A 20,340-nucleotide genomic window follows, 5' to 3' on the forward strand; every position below is an offset into this window, starting at 1 on the left:
GGACGGCTGCATCCAGAGCTCGCACGGTGGCTGGTGGCCCAGCATGCAGCCATACTGATCCCGTTTGGCCAAGTACTTAGTATCTGCAGGGCCTTGGAGACACAGCCAGGCCCGGTCCACAGAGAAGGAGTCCCTGAAGGCCGCCCAGATGGCCAGATAAATGTCTGGCGGAATTCCTGCCATGCTAGCCTTATCACATTCCCAGCATCTTCCACACTGGTAACTGGATCAACAGAGCTTTTACCGGAGGCAGAACTGAGCGGATAAAGGAAAGCTTGTTCGACACAGGGTGTCTGGACATCAAGTTAGCAAGCAGTGTGGACAGCCGAGGGAGAGCCTCTCTGCACACCATGAACTGAAAAAAAAATGCCAGACGGGTCAAGGAGCTTAGAGGTCAATTCACGGGATGAGCAGAGAGCCCTAGAATTGCATTTTGAAAGAAGGAACCTAGAGCTGAGTGGACTAGACAGGTCAGACTAGATGGCACTATTTCACGTATTTTACAAAATAACCAAAAAGAAACACAGGGAGAGACACTTGCACAAATATGTAAAGAGCTCGGGTACATTGATAAGAAAGGAATACCCCACTGGTTAGGCTCTCCGAACAGAGAGCAGATGATTGAACAGACGATTCCTAATAGAGACAAGTGACTAGTTAGACCGACTTCTGGGATGGTCTTGGACTTCACCAGCAATCAGAGAAACACAAATATTTTACCTATTAAAATAATCCTTAAAGTTTTAGTATTTATCTACTGCTGGTGAAAGTGCAAGTGGTCGTGTTAACTGGAATCAATCTCCAGAGGCCACATGGATCAAGGACCACAAACATGTCCATATACCTTGACCCACTTAAGTCCAGCTTCTAGAATGTTTCTTCTAGAAATCACTCAAGTGTGGGGAAGAATTGCCTACACAAAAGTGATCATTTTTTCTAAGAATAAAAATTTAGAAACGAATTGCATGTCCTCGTACAGGAATTAAAATGATGGCGGTAAGAAAGGAGGTGAAAACTTTTGCTTATGCATGAGATAAAATCCTATCATCGGTATGTAAACATTCACACAGTGATTAAAAATGAAAAACTAGAAAAATAAATATTCACATGGGACCTCTGGGTAGTTGAGTGTCTGACTCTTGGTTTCAGTTCAGGTCATGATCTCAGGGTGGTGGGATTGAGCCTCACATCGGACTCTGCACTTAGCTCGGAGTCTCTCTCTCTCTCTCTCTCTCTCTCTCTCTCTCATAAATAAATAAATCTTAAAAAAATATTCACCCAATTCTTGCAGCAACTGTCTTAAGTGGCTGAAATTGTGGTATTTTTTTCTTTTCTCTACTTTCCGAGGGATAGAGGAATATAGTTATATGGTTATATTATTCACAGAACATGCATACCATGCTGCCCACACCTGGTAACGTGCCCAGGACATTGTAGGTGTCCCCGTGGCACTGAGTAGACTTGACTAGTGAGCATCGTCCAACCACATCACACAGGGTATATGCAGCGATCTCAGACTAAATCTAAATAGACATCATACCCTATGAATAATATTCTGGGCTGCAAGCATCTGTGCTTCTCAGCTTCTGACAACCATGGGCTGCTGGCCACTATTCCCTGAGAAACCCAGGCCAATCTCATGAAGCTGGGGCCACGACGAGCCACTGGGCTCTGGTCAGGCCCTTGTCTTACAGGACTTGTCCGGGGACCTCTCATTTTGAACCTCTCTCTCTCTCTCTCTCTCTGTCCACTCTGACCATGCTGAGCTGCTGGGAGCTCCTCTAATGGACCAGACTATCCAATCTCCCTTCATCCAAAGGGCCCTTCTCTGCTCACAAATTCTCAGTACGATTTGTAGGGTTCAAACCCAGCCAGGGTAGAGTTCTTAGTTTTTGCCCCATCAGTGCCTCATACAGACACTATTATTCCCATTTGTTCACACGGCTGCCCCCAACCTCAAATTGTTAGGTCAGAGAAGGAGTGATTAGGTGGTGCGTGCTCTGTGTCTGGCGTGGAGTGGCTGCTCGGGAAGCGTTGGCTGAATGAACTGGCTCGGCAAGTGCAACAGCCCCTGGCTTTGTTAATTCACCTGGTACTAACGCAGAGCTCCAAGCCCCTGTATCTTTTTCAGTAAACAGCTCAGACTGAGCACACATCAGTGGCTTATCACAGATGTAAACGGGACACAGAGCGTGTACCAAAGCCCCATGATGAGAACATCTCACCCACTGTACCCTCCGTCTGCTCATTCATTTGCGGGCAGGCTCCTCTTGAGTACATCTGGGGTTTAGGGTTCTGAATCAGAGCCATGCAGGGTGAAAGGTGGACCCGGCCAGGGTGGACATTAGCAGCCCTGAATTCGGGGGCAGGCCCAGCCACTTACAAAGCACTTTGCAGTGCTGAGCACTAGCAGCAAGGAGCGGTGGGCCCAATCTCCACCAAAAATCCTTGCTAATCTCTTTATGGAGATACTTTCTGGTACAAACTCTGTGCAATTCCAATAGCAAATTGCAAAATAGGACAGAAGCCATTCTGTACCTCATCCTCAGTGAGAGATAATCACTAAATACTCCATCGCATTTAGAAGGATAGCTTTTTAAAAAGCAATGGGCACCAATTTGTAAACTCATCCTTCTTTTGTACAAGGTGGGAAGAGGGCTGAACTTCTGACCAAGATGTGTGGGACCACGAGCTACAGCCCTCTCTCCAAAGCCACGTAGGGCGACCAGTCACCCTGTGGAGTCCTGGAGCAGGAGGGGAGGTGAAGTGCCTGACGGTCTCTGACTCCAGGTGACAGCACTGTTCAGATCCCCCCAAATCAGGACACACGTGGCCACACGGTGGCCCAAACACGAAGGGACAGGGGTGATAAGGATTCAACAACAGCATCCTGCCCCAACTCAGAGGGACACTGGCATCAGCAAAACTGCAGTTCATACCATGGAAGGCTCTGGCTGGAGGTGCCTGGCCACACCGAGTGTTTTCCCCCTAATCCCCGACTCTGGACTTTACCCCAGGATCCCGGCAGCATCCACGACCCGGGCCTCAGCTGCTCCGGGAGAGCACAGGGACTTCCAGACACAGAGGCTCGGGCAGCCTGCTGACCTGCTTGGCCGCTGGCTGCTTGGCCCACTCAGAAGAGCTTCGGCGGTAAGAACACATTTAACCCAGCTCGTCTCAAACTTATTTGACCTCAGAATGCCTATGAACAGCCCAAGGAAGTGGTGCTCCTGAGAAATCGTTTTAGGAAATGCACCGAAACTTAGTTTTCAAAACCATAATCAGCAATAAACTGTTCCAGCCTCATGGGGAGTCCTCCCTGAGGAGCACCAGTGGTGAACCGGCACAGCTGCCCTTTCCTGGGGGCCAGAGGAAACCCCCTTCCCCCGGCAAGAGCCTCACAAGGGGCTCCTGGCAATGGCTGGAGCCAACTTGGTGACAGGTGGGTAGGAGTTTAGGATATCGGCCTGACACACCCAGACCACTGACATGCCTCCCAATGGCTCCAAAGTTTGGAGAATGGGAGTGGAAAGCCGTCCTCCACGAAGGCACACTGGTCTGCCGGCTTGCACAGCCAGGATGGGCCAGAAGCCCACGCCCTCCAGACATCATGGTCACAACGACCTGTCCCACCCCACACGGCCCCTCTGCACCGTGGCTCCACACACCTGCTTCCTGAGCCAGGGCATGGAGGCTCTAGGAAATCTGCTTTTGTCATCTTTAAATTTCGCATTTCCATTGGAAGGGAGAAAATTTCTAATCCGTTCCCCTCTTCTGCTTCCTACCTGTGGCCCTGCAGCTCAGCATGGTGATTCAGGCTGGTGAGTGAGACTGTGTCTTCGTGCCGGCTGTGCGGCCCTGACAAGTCATGCAATCCCTCTGTGTCCTCATCCATACAGGGAGATGAAACAGAAACAGTGCTCCCTGTCTTTACAGGGCCTGATGCAAGTTGTGAGTGCAGGAGGATACGGAGGGCATTTCAAGGGCAAGTGGTACACGGCAGAGGCCAGGAGATGTCCGCGAGTACCTCTCTTGCACACGGCACTTGCTCATAAGCCTGTGTTAGGCAGCAGCTCAGCTCCGGAGACGCAGCATGGGCCAGTGGATCCCATTCCTGCCCCAGGGCATGCAGAGGTGGGGCCTCCTCCACGACGCGGCCTCTAGAGCCCCATTCGGAGGGCGGCTGCAGGACGGGGCACTGCTACAGTCTGACAAAGTTTTTAAGTTTGCAAATTCGCCCAGAAGTCACAGTTTTGCCTCCTTCACTTGAAATGTCTGCTGATTCAATGGCATGTGCAGACAGATGGAGAAGACGTGCCGTGCGTAGACCTCGTGGGTACCAGGCCACAGCTCTAAGAGGTTTGCCATGTGTCATCTCACTATTAGTGGCTGTGCGTTAGTTATGCTCAGAAAAATATATGGTTGAACCATCTTAGGGGATGGATAAACAACCACGGCAGGGAGAGGCGGGGTAACTTTTCTGAAGTCACACAGCGAATCAGCGGGGGAGGTAGATTTACAGCCAGGCCTGTGGGGCTCCAAGGCCCACGCCTCTTTCCGGTTCATTCCGCCAGCTCTAATATTCTATAAGCCCAAGAAAACATCAACTAAAAAGCCTTTAAAAGTGATGAGGAAGGAATATGGGCAACAGTTTATTTTGTAGTCAGCAAAATCCACAGGAACTTTTCCTGAAATACTGCTTCCACACTGCTCTCTGGTGAGAACCACCTTGGAAAGTGTGGTGATCTGAACCGAAACTCACAGAGCTGCAGGCCTTGGGGATGCCTCTCTCCTCTGGCCACCTGACAGGCACTCATAGGTTTGCTAAAGGACTAAGTCCAGCTCCTGGCACACAGGGGACATGTGTGGCTGGATTTCATTCTCTGAAATCCCCTGAATGTCTAATTACAAACACAGTGCAGAGAAGAAGAGGGAGACAAAGGAAGGTCACCCCAGGACCTTTGCACATGAGACAGCATTCAGACAATCTGCTTCATCCAGTGAAGCTTCTCCAAAACTTGAGCTGGAGCAGCATCCTCCACAGTGACTGCTTGCTCCTGCCTAAAGTGAGCCTCACAGAAATCCCGTCCCCGGGCCCCTCATTCCTTGCACCACCTCTCGTGCAGATCAGTCCAGCAAGACAGTTAGGGATGTGCCCAAGAGTCTGTGAAGAGTTAGGAAGGTGCTTATGGAAATCAGCACACAGGCCACAGGATGAGGCACGTGCCCTGCTGACCCCACACTGAGGCTGGACAGTCTGGAAGGATATCAGTAAACAAGGGTGTGGGGTTTGAGTCTCAGAAAATCACCCTCAGAGCCTTGGAGCTCCACCTGCAGAGGGACTAGGCCCTATGCTGGCAGTGATGAGGGCTGCAAGTCACTGAAATACTTCCAGTGTAACGTCCTCCCTCATGCCCTCCATGCCCTGTTGGCCGGGCACCAATAATACGCTGGGCTATGTTTCCTTATTGTTAGGCCCGCCAGCCACACTGTACCAGTGACAGCGGGATCCCGGATGCACTCGCTGCCAAAACATCACCCTCTGGACTGAGGGACACAATCCCAACCCAAACCACCTGCTACCAGGACCAAGGGCTGAAGGTCCCCCTAGTGATCCCACCCCTCCCCTTATCAACATCACCCGGGTTAAAGGCCAGGCTCCCTGACCCACTCCCCTCACCATTATCATCTCATTTCCAGGAGCTCCTAGACTTTCCCTCAGGAACTTCCTTCAGATTCTTCCCTCCTTCCTAACCCTCTTTCTCTGGCCAGCAAACATGCTCTCCTTCAGGAGCCAGCCGAACACCACCTCCTCCATCCCTGAGTCTTGCCTGCTGGTCTCTTCCCCACTGCACACCTTGCTTCCAGCACAGACTACAGCTCACTGAGTACCTGTCTGTCTCCCAGCTAGACCGCATGCAAGCTTCTCCATCACAGGGAGGTGCAGTGGAGGCGTCTCTGAACCCCAGCTGTCCAACCAAGAATTGGCAAATCAACAGCGAGCGCTTTGGGGTTGAAATTACTCTGCAACTACTTCACTATGAATTACAATATTCCCATAAACATGCATTCTCAAAATTGAAAACTCAAGCAACATTGGGCATCAGTCAGAGCACAGGCATTTGGGTGCACACAGATCTGGGTCCCAGTTCCAACTGCATCACCTCCTAATGTCCCTGAGGAACTCAAGGCTCCTGAGAGGCCCTCAGCAGACCTCACTGGGTCTCCATCTGATGCCTTGCTCGGGGCCATCAGGAGGATTCAATGCTCCCATGGAGCCTGACCTCTTAGTCAATGCTCAGTAAATACCAGGTATCCATAATAATGACAAGTATAACGCCAAGGGCCCCCCAAGGGCAGACCTTGAGAAGGTGACTGACTGGTAGGACTCTCGTTTTATCCCATGCCAGCAGAATTCACAAGGATCCACATCAAATCTCTTTCTGTGAGAAACGTATGCACTGGGGGGGGGGGGGGTTTGGAGCTCCAATGTAGGGCTCATGCAGCCATATAATTAATAAATACTTTGTGCCTGCTATGTGCTAGGCTTTGGGAATACCCAGAACATAAAAATCTCTGCGTCTGAGCCCAGGGAGGTCTTGTCCTGAATGAAGAAATGCCTCTTTCTTGTACTGACACGAGGCCCTTTTGTGCATCATGGGAAGGAGATTCCAGCCTTGTGCAAACCTGACCCTCACGGCTCAGACCAGGTCTCTGTCTTGCTCTGCTCCCCTGACCCACGAGAGGTGGTGTCCCCGAATGACCGCACAGAGCACAGACTCACGTTTGTGCTTATTAAGCAAGATTCAATCAAAGCACCATCCTTTTTTTTTTTTATGTTAAAAATAGCCTCTCATTTAAAGTAACTGTATGTGGGGATGTTCAAAGTAAAAATGAAATTCACTACATGGTCATTCTCAGAAAATCCCAAGAAATGTTTATATGTTACCATTTGTAACAACATTACCCAAGGATCTTAAAATTTAAAACAGACGCAAGCTCTCGCCTGGCCACCTGGCTCATGTATCTACACAACCCACGATTATGTGGCGATTATGTGGTCGGAGGAATCTCTGAGCCTCTTCCAAGCTATGAACCAGACAGACACTGCTGAGATTGCTGTGCCTTCTTATTTTTTTTTAAATCATTTAAATGAGAAGAAATTCTTGCACAGGCAAGTTCCAAAGCTAAAATCCTACAGCTGCTTTCTCTTTTGCTACCAGGAACTGAATTGAGAAATCAGATGAACTCAGTCCCTTCCGAAGAAGTCACAGACACAGTGACACATCAGCCCAGCAGAATCTGCAAAACATTTCAGCATGGACACCACGATGCCTTCCCTCTAAAAGTGAAAGGAGGCAAAGGAGAAGGGAAAACAGGCCTCAGGTCCATGGAAGTCTGCTGAGAGCTCACCCTCCTCTCCTCCTTCTCCCCGAGAGCGCTACACCCAGATCAAATCAACAGTTGGGTTAAGAGCCAGAGGCACCGATTGGTTCACATCACCAATACCTTGTTTGCCGTGTCTCGGGCACTGGCCTCTCCACGTGGCATTTGCTGGACTGAGGCTGAGGTCAGGGTTCAAAATGTAAAACAGCACCAAAACCCCCAGTCGTTAATATAAACAATATTGCAATGCCCCATTTCAAAAATTGAAATTCATGCAGAAAATCCATAGGGAACCAAATACCACAATTGTAAATAAAGACAGGATCAGGGATGCCTCCTGGGGGGGCTCAGTGCTTGAGTGTCTGCCTTCAGCTCAGGGGGTGATCCTGGGGTCCCAGAATTGAGTCCAGCATTGGGCTCCCTGCAGGGAGCCTGCTTCTCCCTCCGCCTCTGTCCCTGCCTCTCTCTGTCTGTCTCTCATGAATAAATAAATATAATCTTAAAAAAAAAGGACTACAGGATCCACGTGACTGACTTTCTGTGTTTACTCGTGTGTCATGAGAGGCCGCGGAGCTGCGGGACCGGGAGCACCAGCCGGCTGAAGCGTGCGGTGGCTGCAGGAGGGACGAGAAGGGACCAAAGCACACTCACGGCTCAGCAGTGTCGGTGAAAAACAACCTTTTGCTGAGTAACACGGAAATGGATCTGAAACATATGGATTAGGTTCGTCCAAAAATAAACACAATTTTTAAAGGAAAGGGAAAGTACTTAGCCACTGTGTTTGAGGTTTTCCTGAACCCAAACCTTTGGAAAATTAGCATATGAGTGAATTACTCAGTGCCTGTAACACAGTCAGCTTTGAAATAGGCTGGTCCTAAAACCACCAGTTTGCTCAAAAACATTTTTGTTTTTCATGGTTTTCCCAAAGCTGTTCTCCAACTCACTCCTCCTGAGGTTTCATTCCTGTTATTCTTTTGAGGAAGGAGAAAGATTTGCACACCCATCGTCAGCCTGGGGGGCTCTGGACCTCCCGGGGTCAGGAAGCTCTAGGGGAAGGAGCTGGGAATAATTACCCAACCACACAGCAAGGACAAGAGCCCTGGAAGGAAGGCAAGTGAGTGCAAGCCAAGGTGCCACCCTGTACCAGCTCTGTACCCTCGAGCCCCTGCGCCCTCATCGCCCACCAGCAGACACCACTGCCCGCGCCCCCAGGGAGTAGAGAGAGCCAAACATGGCCTCTGCAACCAGTAGACAGTTCAGGGTCACCACTGAGCACCTCCAGATAGTTCTGTGGGATCTAGGGAGCCAGGGTCTTTGGTCACCTGTGCCAAGAGGTCAGGGCGACATAGGAGCCAGCCACTGTCCAGCCCTAGCAAGCCAGGATGGCATGCATCTTGATGGTTTGGGAGTCAAATCCAAAGTTCAGGGTGTTCCAATGTCTAGGGTGATATGGTTTGAAGCAAAGACCCCTGAATGTGAGGCCAGATGGCCCCAGATGGTGAGGCTGCTGGTCACCCACCAGCACGGCAGCGCTCCCTGATGCTGCGGGGTTCAGCTGGTTGTTGTTCTGGCCACAGGCAAGAGGAGCCTCTGGCACCTGGGGACACCCACCTGGAGGGAGATGCCACCTGCCTCTTTGCTCCGCTGAGGCTCCTCACAGAGCCAGCAGGGTCTTCCAAGAGGTGGGGGTGTCCTCCAAGTTCCCCAGACTAACCACGTGTCACTTTGATCACCTTAAATCAGTCATAGGATTTTTAGAGCTGGGTCTATGCTCAGAAGGGGTTCTTCAGATCCCTTTCTAAGGAGAAGAAGCACCAATACCTTTCTAAGGAGAAGAAGCACAGGTGGGTGAGGACAGCACCCCCCCCCCTTGGGTGTTGTCCCATCTGAGCATTGATTTTCTCCAGTAGAAGAGCTCTGTTAGAAGCAAGCAGGAGCCACAGCTTGAACTGGAACCTTCCATCCCATCCCCATGGGGTCAGCAGAGCTTCTCTGTTTTTATACTTTCGACTTACAGTCCCCGTTCAAACTCTACTTTCAAAAACCTCCCACATTCAAATTTGTCTCCTTTACATCAGTGAAAAAGGATGCAAGATCCTGTAAATAATTTATCGAGTCTTATACCTCAAAATAAGCTATTTTTCCTTCTTGCCAGCTTCTATAGAATCTGAAGAATCTTGGGTGCATAGATTGATGGACGAGGTTGGAAATAAAAAGCCCATTTTTTTGCAAGAAGTTCACACCTCTCTTTGTCTCCTGTGCTGGTCAGCTACAGCTTGAGTCTTCTGAGCCAGTATCTGTCACATACACTTGTCACCAGTAACCCACACACCTCATGTTTGTGAGACAATCACACAAAGCATACTTCTGGCATCATCTTATTAAAAACTATTGACACCAAGCCCAGCAAGACATCCAGAATCTTAAGACATAGCAAGACAAGCCACAATAATACGAAGCTGGCACTAGTAATATGAATGCCGAAAGCAAAATGAAATGATCCAAGGCAGAGGTTTTCAAATGGTGCTCCTTGGAACCCGCAGAGCTCTGTGGAACTCCTGGGGGACCTCGAGATAAAAACGTCCTCCCAGCCACAGCCACTTTTTATCTGGTTTGTAAATGAGATGTAGTAAGACTTTGTTGGGAAAAAAAAATATGGTTATAGTAGTTGAAAACCACAGTCTATGAAACTAAAGACACCAGGTGCTCAGAAGGACTCTCTCTTCTGCCTGGTATGGTTCAAGGTCTGGGTGGGTAAGGGCACTTATGCACCTGGGACAGGTAAGGAGCTTCCTGAACATGAGAGGTTGTGGGACATAAGAGGTTTAAGCCTGCCTGGGCTTCTGGATCTTTCCCTGAGGCCTTTTCTCTGTGTGGAACACCTTCTGAATTCCGCTCCCCAAATCCCACGTTGCCTCATGGGAAAATCCCTATGAACCCCTGCTAATCCTGCCAGAAGCACTGTATGCCCCCCTTCCTGGGGAAGTCCTCTGGCTTCCCTTGTCCCCAGCAGGTCCCCGGCCCACCGATCCTCCTGACCAACGTGTCTCAGCCCTCATCACACCATATGGCAGCTTCTGACCTAGGCGGCTGTTCTCCCAGCCAGACTGTTGTTAGCTCTGAATGCCAGGGACCATTTATTTAATCCTGCCTCCCCCCATGGCTAACACAGGACCTCCATGTAGAAGATGATCAAAATTTTGTACTCATTTTTTTTTTCTGCCTCCAGATGCGGCAGTGGATGACAGGACGCGATCGCACACCTATGTTCTGGGCTGACCATCATGCATGCTCATCCTGCAGGAATGTCACAGGGAGGGGGGCTGAGCAAGAGAACGGAGGTTTAAATTTCATTTTTAGGTTCAAAAAAAAGTTGTGATTTTTAGAGGCAAGTAAAGTTGTCTAAATGTAAACATGCATTCTCTGTGTCTGGAACCAGAGTGAGATGAGACTCCCCAAGTGATCTCTTAATACCAGCAAAATTACATTCAGATGCCTCTGCCAGGCAAAGATAAATTGCCATTTGCACAATGGTCTTGCACTTAAAAGTAACTCGGTTCAGAGAGCTGGAAAATTTATTATGACAGGGAAAAGGGGAACTCAAAGGGGTTCATGATATTTAGTCTACTGATAAGACGGTTTAGGAGCAACAATAATTACCTCCAAGAATTTGAGGGGTCATTATAAGGTCATTAGGAGGACACAGGCCAGCTGGACTGCATGCATTCAGACACCAGAAACTGACTTAACATAGACCAAGAAGGGCTGAGCTGGATTATAGGAAGGCAATGATGTACCCCTGGCACCTCCCAAGGAGCTTGGTGGGCCACGGCATCACTTGGGAGTTGGTTAGGAAGGCAGACTCTTGGGCCCCTCCCCAGTGCAGCCAATCAGAGTTTGCATCTTCACATGCTCCCCAGTAATTCTACATAGTCCAGTCTAGGAGGCACTGGCCACTGTGCTTTGCCCAGTCTTGGGCCCAAGCCTTACAGCCAACAGCAGGAACTCCTGAACCCAGACAAGATCAAACAGTATGACTGGCTCCCGGGAAAGCTCAAAACCCTCCTGCCCCCTCGAGATGTCTAGGAACAGGAGAGGCTGGCCACTTTACACTGGCAAAGGACCAGCTTCTAGACGTGCATTCCCCATAACACAAAATGTCTAATGGCCAAGCTGTCCTACAGACGGCCGAGAGAAACACCTGGGGTTTTCAAAAGCAGTTGTCTGGTAAAAGCACTTTAAACCAAGTTATATCTAAATCAGTCCCGTGGCTGCCCTTGCAAAGATTCAGAGAGAACACCTCAGCAGTTTCCCAATGCAGGAGGAGCCAGACTGTTGGAGCTGGAGAGAAGGAGACCTCCTCCCAGGGAGTGCTTGGGGGAGGCTGCTGTGCTCTCCAGGGCTCATGCACCTGCAGGGGCTGGGAGGGAAGGGAGGACCTGTGTTGAGCCTCGACAGAGCCCTCAAAACCATCAGAGCGAGGAGAGCAGGGCAGTGAGCGGAGAAGTGTGTTTCCTGCATGAAGGGAACTGCAGAAGGCAAATGTATATTTGATGACATTTCTCTGCATTCAGCCTCCCTTCTGAGGAGCCGAGTTTGAACAAAGCCTGGCACCAGAGCAGACAGTGGGGAGGAAGGGAAGAGGGAGGCCTACCAGAGTCTCAGAACAAGCAGCACCCCCCGCCCCCCCGGCCCGAGGGCATGGATTGGAGCAGACATTGATCCGGCTCACTGTCATAGCCGCTGTGGTCCTGCCTGATTCTACACGGTTTCCATGTGCCAAGCTCTCAGGGAAGGAGGCTTAGGGCCCCAGGGAAACTGGTAGAAAAAGGACTCAGCACTGAGAAGTGTCCCTCTGTACCTATTAACCACCCCTAAGTCCTACTAAGCTAACCAGATATCAGAGGGCAGGATATGCGCTCCTTTCCTAATCACTGTTCCAAGGAAACCTACTTGCTTCCACACAACAGTCTAAACCAAGCACAGGAACATGACCGAAGCATTCCTCTGATGATATTGGATATCTGGGCATCTGCCATCATGTGGAGACAGAGGTGGAGCCAGATGACTGTTCACGGGCATGGGGGCAGCCCATAAACATCACTCTGTTCCTCTTAGGAACACAACCCACACACTTGTGTTTCTCTGGGGCTGTAACTACCAATGCATTCGTTCTACAATGTGCTGCTCTGCCAATACCACGGAGGGGGCTACTCAAGCAGCGGGGTTCAGAGAAGGCTGAGAATACTGAGCTCACCCCGCTCGTCTTGCTGGCCTTCCCCAAAGGCCACTCTTGCTGTCTGACCTGCCCCAGAGGCTCAGACCCAGAGTGCCACAGGGCCTGTGGAGAGCCCCCTGCCACCTCCGAGGCAAGTTCCTCCCCTCACTGGCCCTGACTCCAAGGGGGTTCTGTGGTTCAGTTGTCTTCCTACCAGAAAGCTCTGTGTGCTGGATACTAGAACCTTTGTGGAAGCCCAGAGAAGAGAGCCAGGGCTTCAGGGTGAGCTTCAGGGTGAAGCCCAGCCTCCTGCTCCATTCACACCACCAGGCAGACGAAACTCATGGAAAGACTCCCAGCATCTGTGCACCGCATCTGTGAGCTCCATGTCTTTCAGATGGAGGGAGCTAAGATGACTTCTGATCTACCAAGATGACTTAAGATCTACTTCTGATCTCATCTACAGATGAGATCTACTTCTGATTTTCACAGATGAAAAAAATCTAAGAGTACTAGAATACGAAACTGGCAAATACACACACACACACACACGCACACATGTACATACTTTTTTCGGGAAAAAAATTCTAACTGTGAGATTGGGCCCATTATAATTCCATTATCCAAACTTCATGGTATTCATGATTTTTACCAGACAGAATCCCAAATGCAGAGCTGGAGGGTATCTTCAAATCCAGCTGGGACCAAATAACTAGCCAATGCTCCAGGCAGACCTGTGTCCCAGGCAGGATCTCACAGCCAAGCAGGGCTCCACCATGAAGGGATGTGCTGCCTTTTGCATGGGGAGGACCCCACATGAGCTTCCCAGACATGGTGCTGTCCAGTGCAGCAAACCCTCACTCCACCCTGCAGTGATCCAGAAACAGGGGCCATGGAGGCCACTCCCCATCAAGACCGGAGAAAATTCATCCCCGCCCCCGCAGCAAGACAAAGAGGGCTTTTGGAAATCCTGGGTTGTTTTGAGAGAAGTGTCAGGAAGAATTATTCCTCTCATCTGGAGGGCTATGCCAATATTTTGAAAATGACTTACTTTGTCTTTCTTCCAAGTGGTAGAGGTGAGAAAAACAGGTGCCTGATTTGTCTCACTGAAAGTTCTTCTGTTTATCCTTGAACAACATTTTTGTTGTGATCAACTTCAATTCTTTCATCCACAAGTTCTCCAACATGAACATAGAGTGGGAAACGGAGTCCCTGTCAAACAATTGCTGGTTAGTGGAGAGAGCAGAGGGCAGGTGCTGCAAAAGAAACTTTGAAATACACCTGTGATCACTGCCATTTTAAGAGTGTTCTCTGTGCTCCGTGAGGGGCTAAGTGGTTTACATTGTGCCACTTTAGTTCTCGTTGGCAACTCTGCCAGGGAGAGTGTGTGGTCCCATGTTACAGATGAGGAAGCAGGCACAGAGCTCAAGTACCTTCAACAAAAATCACACATGCTTCCTCAAAAAGAAAAAAAAAAAAAAGGATGCTTGATTTTTTTTACTTCTCCATGGACCTCCATCAGTCATCAACAGAATCAGACCTTGGACATGCCTTACAATTTTATGATAGAGGAAGATACACACTTCTGTATAGGTGCAGAGGGCAAAAAGGAGAGCCCCACTCCATGCCATTTCTTAGCAGAGAAAGGAGGTGCCTAATTTGCACAGGTGAACCCCTACAGGTTCTCCCCTCCCTGTTTCCAAGCAACCAACTCGAAAATGCATCAAGTGAACTCAAGAGGAACCTTTGGGAGCTTCTTGAAGAGTGTTTTACACCGTGGAGAAAACAATGTGGAGAAAACAATGAGGATCAGAAAACAGCATAGCTGCTTTTAGCAAATGCATCTAAATACATTCTCTGAAACTTGTTCTATTGGATGCTTCTCCGCCCTGTCTCTGTGACTCTGACACTAATATCTCTTCCCAATACCAAATTTGCTAAATAATGTAATAAAATGCAACACAGCCCCATGCTGTGTAGAGAGAGCAGTCTGAGCAGTCCCTAATTAGGTCTGGCATGACCTCACTGCCTCATCGGAGGCTCAGGCGTCACACATTTATAATAACACCTCTGAAGGGGCTCTGGGCGCTGCCGAAGAGCCGGAGACCCCCTCCCCGCCACCCCCCATGCCAGAGGTCCGGGCCGGGGCTCGGCTGCAGGCCCATCGAGGACCCGGTCACCAACCACAGGCTCCCTTTGCCCTCCTGCGGCCTTGGGACAGGTGACAGAGGGCTCTCAAAAACTAGCTGTCCCTGTCCTGCTGCCCTGTGTCTCAACACCTGGCGTCTGGGAGGGAAGCAGGCGACTTCCCGAGACCCAGGGCCGCGGACCCGGAGCGGAGGAAGCGGCTGGGAGCTGTCCATGGTGGCGCCGCGCCTGGGCACGCAGAGCCGCCGGCTTCCAGCCCCCGGGCGCGCCCCGTCGTCTCCAGACCGCGGAATGGAGCCGCTCGCTCCCGGGCTCACCCTCTCCGGGGCTGGGGCTGCAGCCAGGAACTGGCTCAAACATCAAAAGAGAAGTTTCAAAAGAGAGCTCTCACCTGTGGGCATCGCTGGCTGCGCTCTGCGGAGCGAGACTCCGGACCTCAAAGCCTGCTGCTGGAGGCGCGCCTGGGACGGCCGTGGTGTTCGAGCCGCGGGCACCGGCGGCGGGCGCGGAGAGCTGCGTCTGCGGCTGAGGACCTGGGCGCCCTGGGCGCCTTTCTCAAGAGCACATGCGCGCCGCCGGGGCCGTTCCAGAAGGTCTCTGGCCCTCGTCCCCAGGGCGACGAGCTGGAGACCCAGCCACAGCCCTGGCTTGCGCTTCGCCAGGCGCCTGCCTTTCACCTGATTTAACCCTTCCTGAAGCCGAGGTCCCTTGCCAGGCACCAGAGAACCGTCTCCCAGCAATGCCTGGCTGGCAGTCTCAGTCCAAACGTCAACAGGGGCTGTCACCTCTTTTAACATTTAATTGCACCCCCCGCGGGCCCCCCCCGGGGCACCACGCCGCTGGGAGCCCAGCGCCACCCGGGGAGAGTGCGCGAGCCAGCGGGAGCCAGCGGGAGCCAGCGGGAGGTGATGGGGACCCCAGAAGGAAGACCTTGCCGAGGCCGAGTAGCAGGGCGCAGACCTGTTGCCAGGCGCACACCCGCGGGTGCACGATGCGCGCGGCTCCCCGCCGGCTGGACCCGCGAGCTGGCCCTCTGTGCGCTCCCGCGCCGGCAACCCCCTTCCCGGGCGCCAGACCCCTTCCCTCTGCCCCTGAGAAGGGGGGTGACTCTGCGGAAAGCAAGCCCCCCCCAACACACACGCACCGCTGGTCCTGCTCCTGGGACGCTGGCGCCCCCGGGCACCTGCTGCTTGCAAAGGATCACACGGCTTCGGAGAAACCTCCCAGAGGGCAGGGACAGGGGCGTGCGCCCTTCGACGGGCTCCCAGACCGGCGGACAGACCGCAGAGCAGAGCGCACGGACTGGCTTACCTCGCGGTCGGTGGCCGAGGCGGCGGCGCGCCCCAAGGGCAGGAGTGCGCGGCCGGGCCGGGCCGGTGGCAGGGCGACGGGCCCGCGAGCTCCGAGGACGCGGGCTGGCACGGGCGGGGGACGCGTCTGAAAAAGTGGGGCTCCGCGCGCGGCCGCTCCGCCCCGATGGCCCGCGGGCGCCGCGCTCTGCTCGCGCTCTCCTCGCGCTCCGCTCGCGCTCCCCGGGCCCGCGCCCCAGCGGCCGCTTTTATAGCGCGCGGCGGGCTCGGCGCCGCCGGCCGGCTGGCTCCTCCCCGGGGCCCCAGACGCCCGCCCCCGGCCGACCGCCCCTCGCCGAGGTGGGGCTGGGGCCCGCGCCCCGGCCGGCCCCGGGCGGGCTCTGGCGGCCGCTCCGGGAGGCGCAGACCCGAGCCCGCCGCGCCGGGGCCCGCGGACAGCCCCGCGGCGGCCGGGTGGGGGCGCTGGAGCCCGGGGCGCGGACCCCGGCCCCGCGGCCACAGGCTGTGGAGGGAAGGCCCTGGTCGGCCCGAGTGGCCGCGGGGTGGGGTTCAGGGCTGTCGAGTCTCAGGATCTTTTTTTCTTTTCTTTCTTTTCTTTGTTAACTTATCAAAAAAGTGTGGCTTTGGAGAGAGCCTGGTCCGCGGGACCCAGTGTTCCTGCAAGAGCAACGCGTTCAAAGAGAACTTCATCTGAAACCAGAGTCAGACACACCAGACAAAGGTCTTAAGCCCCTCTGGGTGGCACTATTCTCATCAAGGAAATGGGTTCTATGAGGCTTCCTCACCTCACTTACTGGAGGATAGAAATGAGGCTGCAAGGGCAGCCGGGGTGGCTCAGCCTTTGGCCGGGGATGTGATCCTGGGGGCCTGGGATCGAGTCCCACATCAGGCCCTCTGCATGGAGCCTGCTTCTCCCCTTCCCTCTGCCTGTGTCTCTGCCTCTTCCTCTCTCTCTGTCTCTCTCTCTTTCTCTGTGTCTCTCATGAATGGCCCTTGTCCCCAGGGCGACGAGCTAGAGACTCTTTGAAAAAAAAAAATGAGGTCTTTGAAAAAAAAAAATGAGGTTGCAATATGCAGATGCTTAGCACATAGTAGGTGCTCTGTAAATTAGAATGCTTCCAGCATCCTCTTTTACTGGACAGATCAAGATCCTCAAGGGTCAAGGGAAACAATGTGACGGCTCTAGATGGTCTCCTGCCCGAGGAAACAGTACAAGTAGAAAGAGCCCATGTCAGATCCCTGGGGCACCTGGAGTCTTTTCTCAAATCTGCCACTAACTTGCTGGGTGACCGGTGGTCATCTACTCCCTTCTCAGGGTCTCTGCTTGTCATTTGTAAAATGAGGGCTTTGATGCCAGTTTTTTTTTTTTCCATCTGTCACACTTTTTTGGAGTTTACAACGTACCCTTTCACCTTGCTAGCTGGAGCCTCCTTGAATATATGTTTCTTCCTTCCTTCCAGCCAGCACCCAGTGAGAACCAACTCTGTGGGGAAGGTCCTCATTCTAGGCAGCACACGCCAGCCCCATGAAGGCACCACCACCAAACCATAGTCAGGCAGAAGCTTCTAGAGTCTGTGTCTGTCTTCCAGGCTGGGGCAGAAGCCCTGACTGCCTGGCTAACCCAGGGAAGCCCTGAGTTCCTCCGCAGGCCCTTCCCAGAAAGCTGGTCTGGACCCTCACTGGGGCCAGTGATTAGAATCCTCAACCCTTCCTTGACATCTTGAAAGGTAGCCAGCTGGGTCTTTTGGCAAGCATCCCTCCCCCACCTCTCCTTTCCAGCAAATTTAGATGGAGCTACTACCCACCCTCCTCAACCATCATTTCTGGTTCCCTTCCTTTCTTTAAGAGGAAGCCCAGACACCAGGACCCACAAATATCTGGAAGATGCTGAGGATCTGGGTACTCAGAGAGACGGCAGCTTTGAATCAGTCTTGCTTGGAGCATGGAGAGCTACAGGGGAGAATAGATCTGAGGCCTGCAAGGCATGTGCTCTCTAGTGAGAGGTGAGCTCCACAGGGACCGAGACTCTAAACAGTGAAGGAAGACTCTTGTCTGCTGATGGGCTCTGAGAATTCCTTAGTCATGTTTTCTCAAAGAACATTCTTTGGTGTCCAGCTTTCTTTATCACAGACCAATGCCCAGGGGAGAAACTAATGCTGATGGATTGCAAACAGGCTCCACATGTCTGAAATCAGACCGTATCAATGCCCATTTGGCACTTCCCATCATCATGCGATGGACGTTGACTGCCAGGCAACCCTCTGTGGCAACGTGGGCAGCCTTGGTCCTCTAGAATCCCTACCCAGACTTGCCTTGATGCATGGGCTTGTTCTTGGGAGGGCGAGAGAGCAACTGGTTAGGAAGGGCTGTGTGGGTTTTCTGATTCTTATCAGAACCTCCAGGGGGAGTCTCCAAGCAGGGGAGAAATGCTCTCAAAGGGGGTTACTCCCCCCAGAAAGCCGCATGGCTCTGGCGGAGGTGAGAGGCAGCCCCTCGGCCACATCCTGTGCATTGAACGTCCTGTGTGCTCACTGCGCCCACAAGCTGCCTGGGCCTGGCCTTCTCAGTCTGCTGGCAGGGTGCAAGCCTGGCCCCCAGAGCAGGGTCACTGTCGTCTACCTGCTGACCGGCAAAGCTGGTCTCTGGCCTCACAGCAGCCTCCCTGCATAGTGTTGGAGAGGCTGGCCGCACCTGTGGCTCCTTCCCGCAGGCCTCCAGACAAGGCAGGCTAGCCTGAGGAAGGGGGAGCGTGGGGAGAAGGAGCGAGAGTGCAGTTCCCTGCAAGGCTTCCAGCAGACCCCACCAAAAATTAAACCGCAGGCATCCCAATCCTGGGAGGAGGAGAGCCACCGGCGTACTTCAATTCCACCAACAGGGGTCGCCCTTGGACACGGAGCCTGAAGCTAGCAGGGGAGGAAGGGGAACTCCCAGCCTGCACCCTGGGGCCCAGTTTCCAGGACTCATAGCTGGTCAGTTCCTGTTTTGTTGCATGCAGATGAGGTTGCCAGCCGAGAAGAGACGAGTCCTTAATTTTTCTGGTGAGTGGAGGTCTGTGTTGGAATTTGGGACGGGAAGGCTTCCAACAGGGGCCAACCCCTTGTAAGCTCTGAGTGTGGATTTCTACATCTCCCTCACCAAACTCATCATTGCCATAGAGAAAGAACATTCTTTCCTGCGTTTTTAAATATCTAACATACTTGTGTTTTCACATCACGTATTTCTTTCTCCTGAATGCAAAGACTATGTTGTGTTCCTGGCAGGAAAAAAGGAAAGAAAGAAAGAAAAGAAGAAAGAAAGAAGAAAAGAAAGAAAGAAAGAAAGAAAGAAAGAAAGAAAGAAAGAAAGAAAGAAAGAAAAAGAAAGAAAGAAAGAAAGAAGAAAAGAAAGAAAGAAAGAGAAAGAAAGAAAGAAAGAAAGAAAGAAAGAAAGAAAGAAAGAAAGAAAGAAAGAAAGAAAGAAAACCTCGGAAAATTCAGAAAATGGACAAAGGAGATCACCTAATTGCAAACCTAATGTGTGTCTATTACCAAAAGTTTGAAAAATATGGAAAAGCACAGAGGAAAAATATCACTGCTACTCAAAGATCATCTGTCAACTTGCTGTAGACAGCCAAGTGTTCTTCCAAGTCTAAGTTACATAGATAGATGCACGAATGCATACGTGTAAGTTTTCCGTAAGCAGTTCGCTGTTTAGCTCAAAATCCTTCTCCACCAGGGTGTGTGTGGGCGGGGGGGGGGGGGGGGGGGGGAGCAGGAATGGAATCCTCTAAATTCACTCTTTTACGTACAAGAGTCCTTATGGTGTCCAGCAGAGTCAGTAGGCTCGAGGAATTTACACTGTAAATGAATGGATATGCAGAGAAGCATTTTTAATTAAAATAATATGCATGCAGTTCATGGGAAAAGAAACTCAAGTGGTTCATAAACATTTGAAAAGAGGCTCAACTTTGCACACAAAGAAATGCAAATTAATACTACACTGAAATACCTGTGGATTGGCAAAACTCCAGAAGTTTGATGTTCTTGCCTTTGTTGGGGGATCTGGTGAGGGTAGAGAACAGACCCTTGCCTCAAACATTGCTGAGGAAAGCTTAAATCGGTACAATCTCTGAGAGCAGTTTGCCAAGATTTATGAAAATGTATAGGAGATTTGACTCAGCAAGTCCACTTCCAGGAATTAATACTATAGACATATTTGCACAACATGTGAAATGACATGTGCAGAGTTATACGCTGCAGCTCTACTTGTAATGATAAAAACTGAGAACAGCCAAAATGC

The 20,340-nt window shown here is 51.7% G+C and overlaps 1 protein-coding gene across 4 annotated transcripts in view; it reads right to left on the minus strand.

Annotated features, from left to right (window-relative positions):
* LOC121489849 (cell migration inducing hyaluronidase 1) overlaps positions 1-16,268 on the minus strand; it is a 139,629-nt gene extending 123,361 nt beyond the window's left edge. For 3 of the 4 annotated variants that reach the window (XM_041753241.1, XM_041753242.1, XM_041753239.1), the window contains exon 1: positions 16,064-16,268. The gene's annotated coding sequence lies outside the window, so the exon portion shown is untranslated. Of the gene's footprint in view, positions 1-15,896; positions 15,978-16,063 lie in introns of those variants that run through there. The other variant, XM_041753240.1, reaches the window with a different exon arrangement.
* Between the last annotated feature and the right edge of the window lie 4,072 nt (positions 16,269-20,340).

Source organism: Vulpes lagopus, chromosome 4, assembly GCF_018345385.1.
Source record: "Vulpes lagopus strain Blue_001 chromosome 4, ASM1834538v1, whole genome shotgun sequence".
NCBI classification, from domain to species: Eukaryota; Metazoa; Chordata; class Mammalia; order Carnivora; family Canidae; genus Vulpes; species Vulpes lagopus.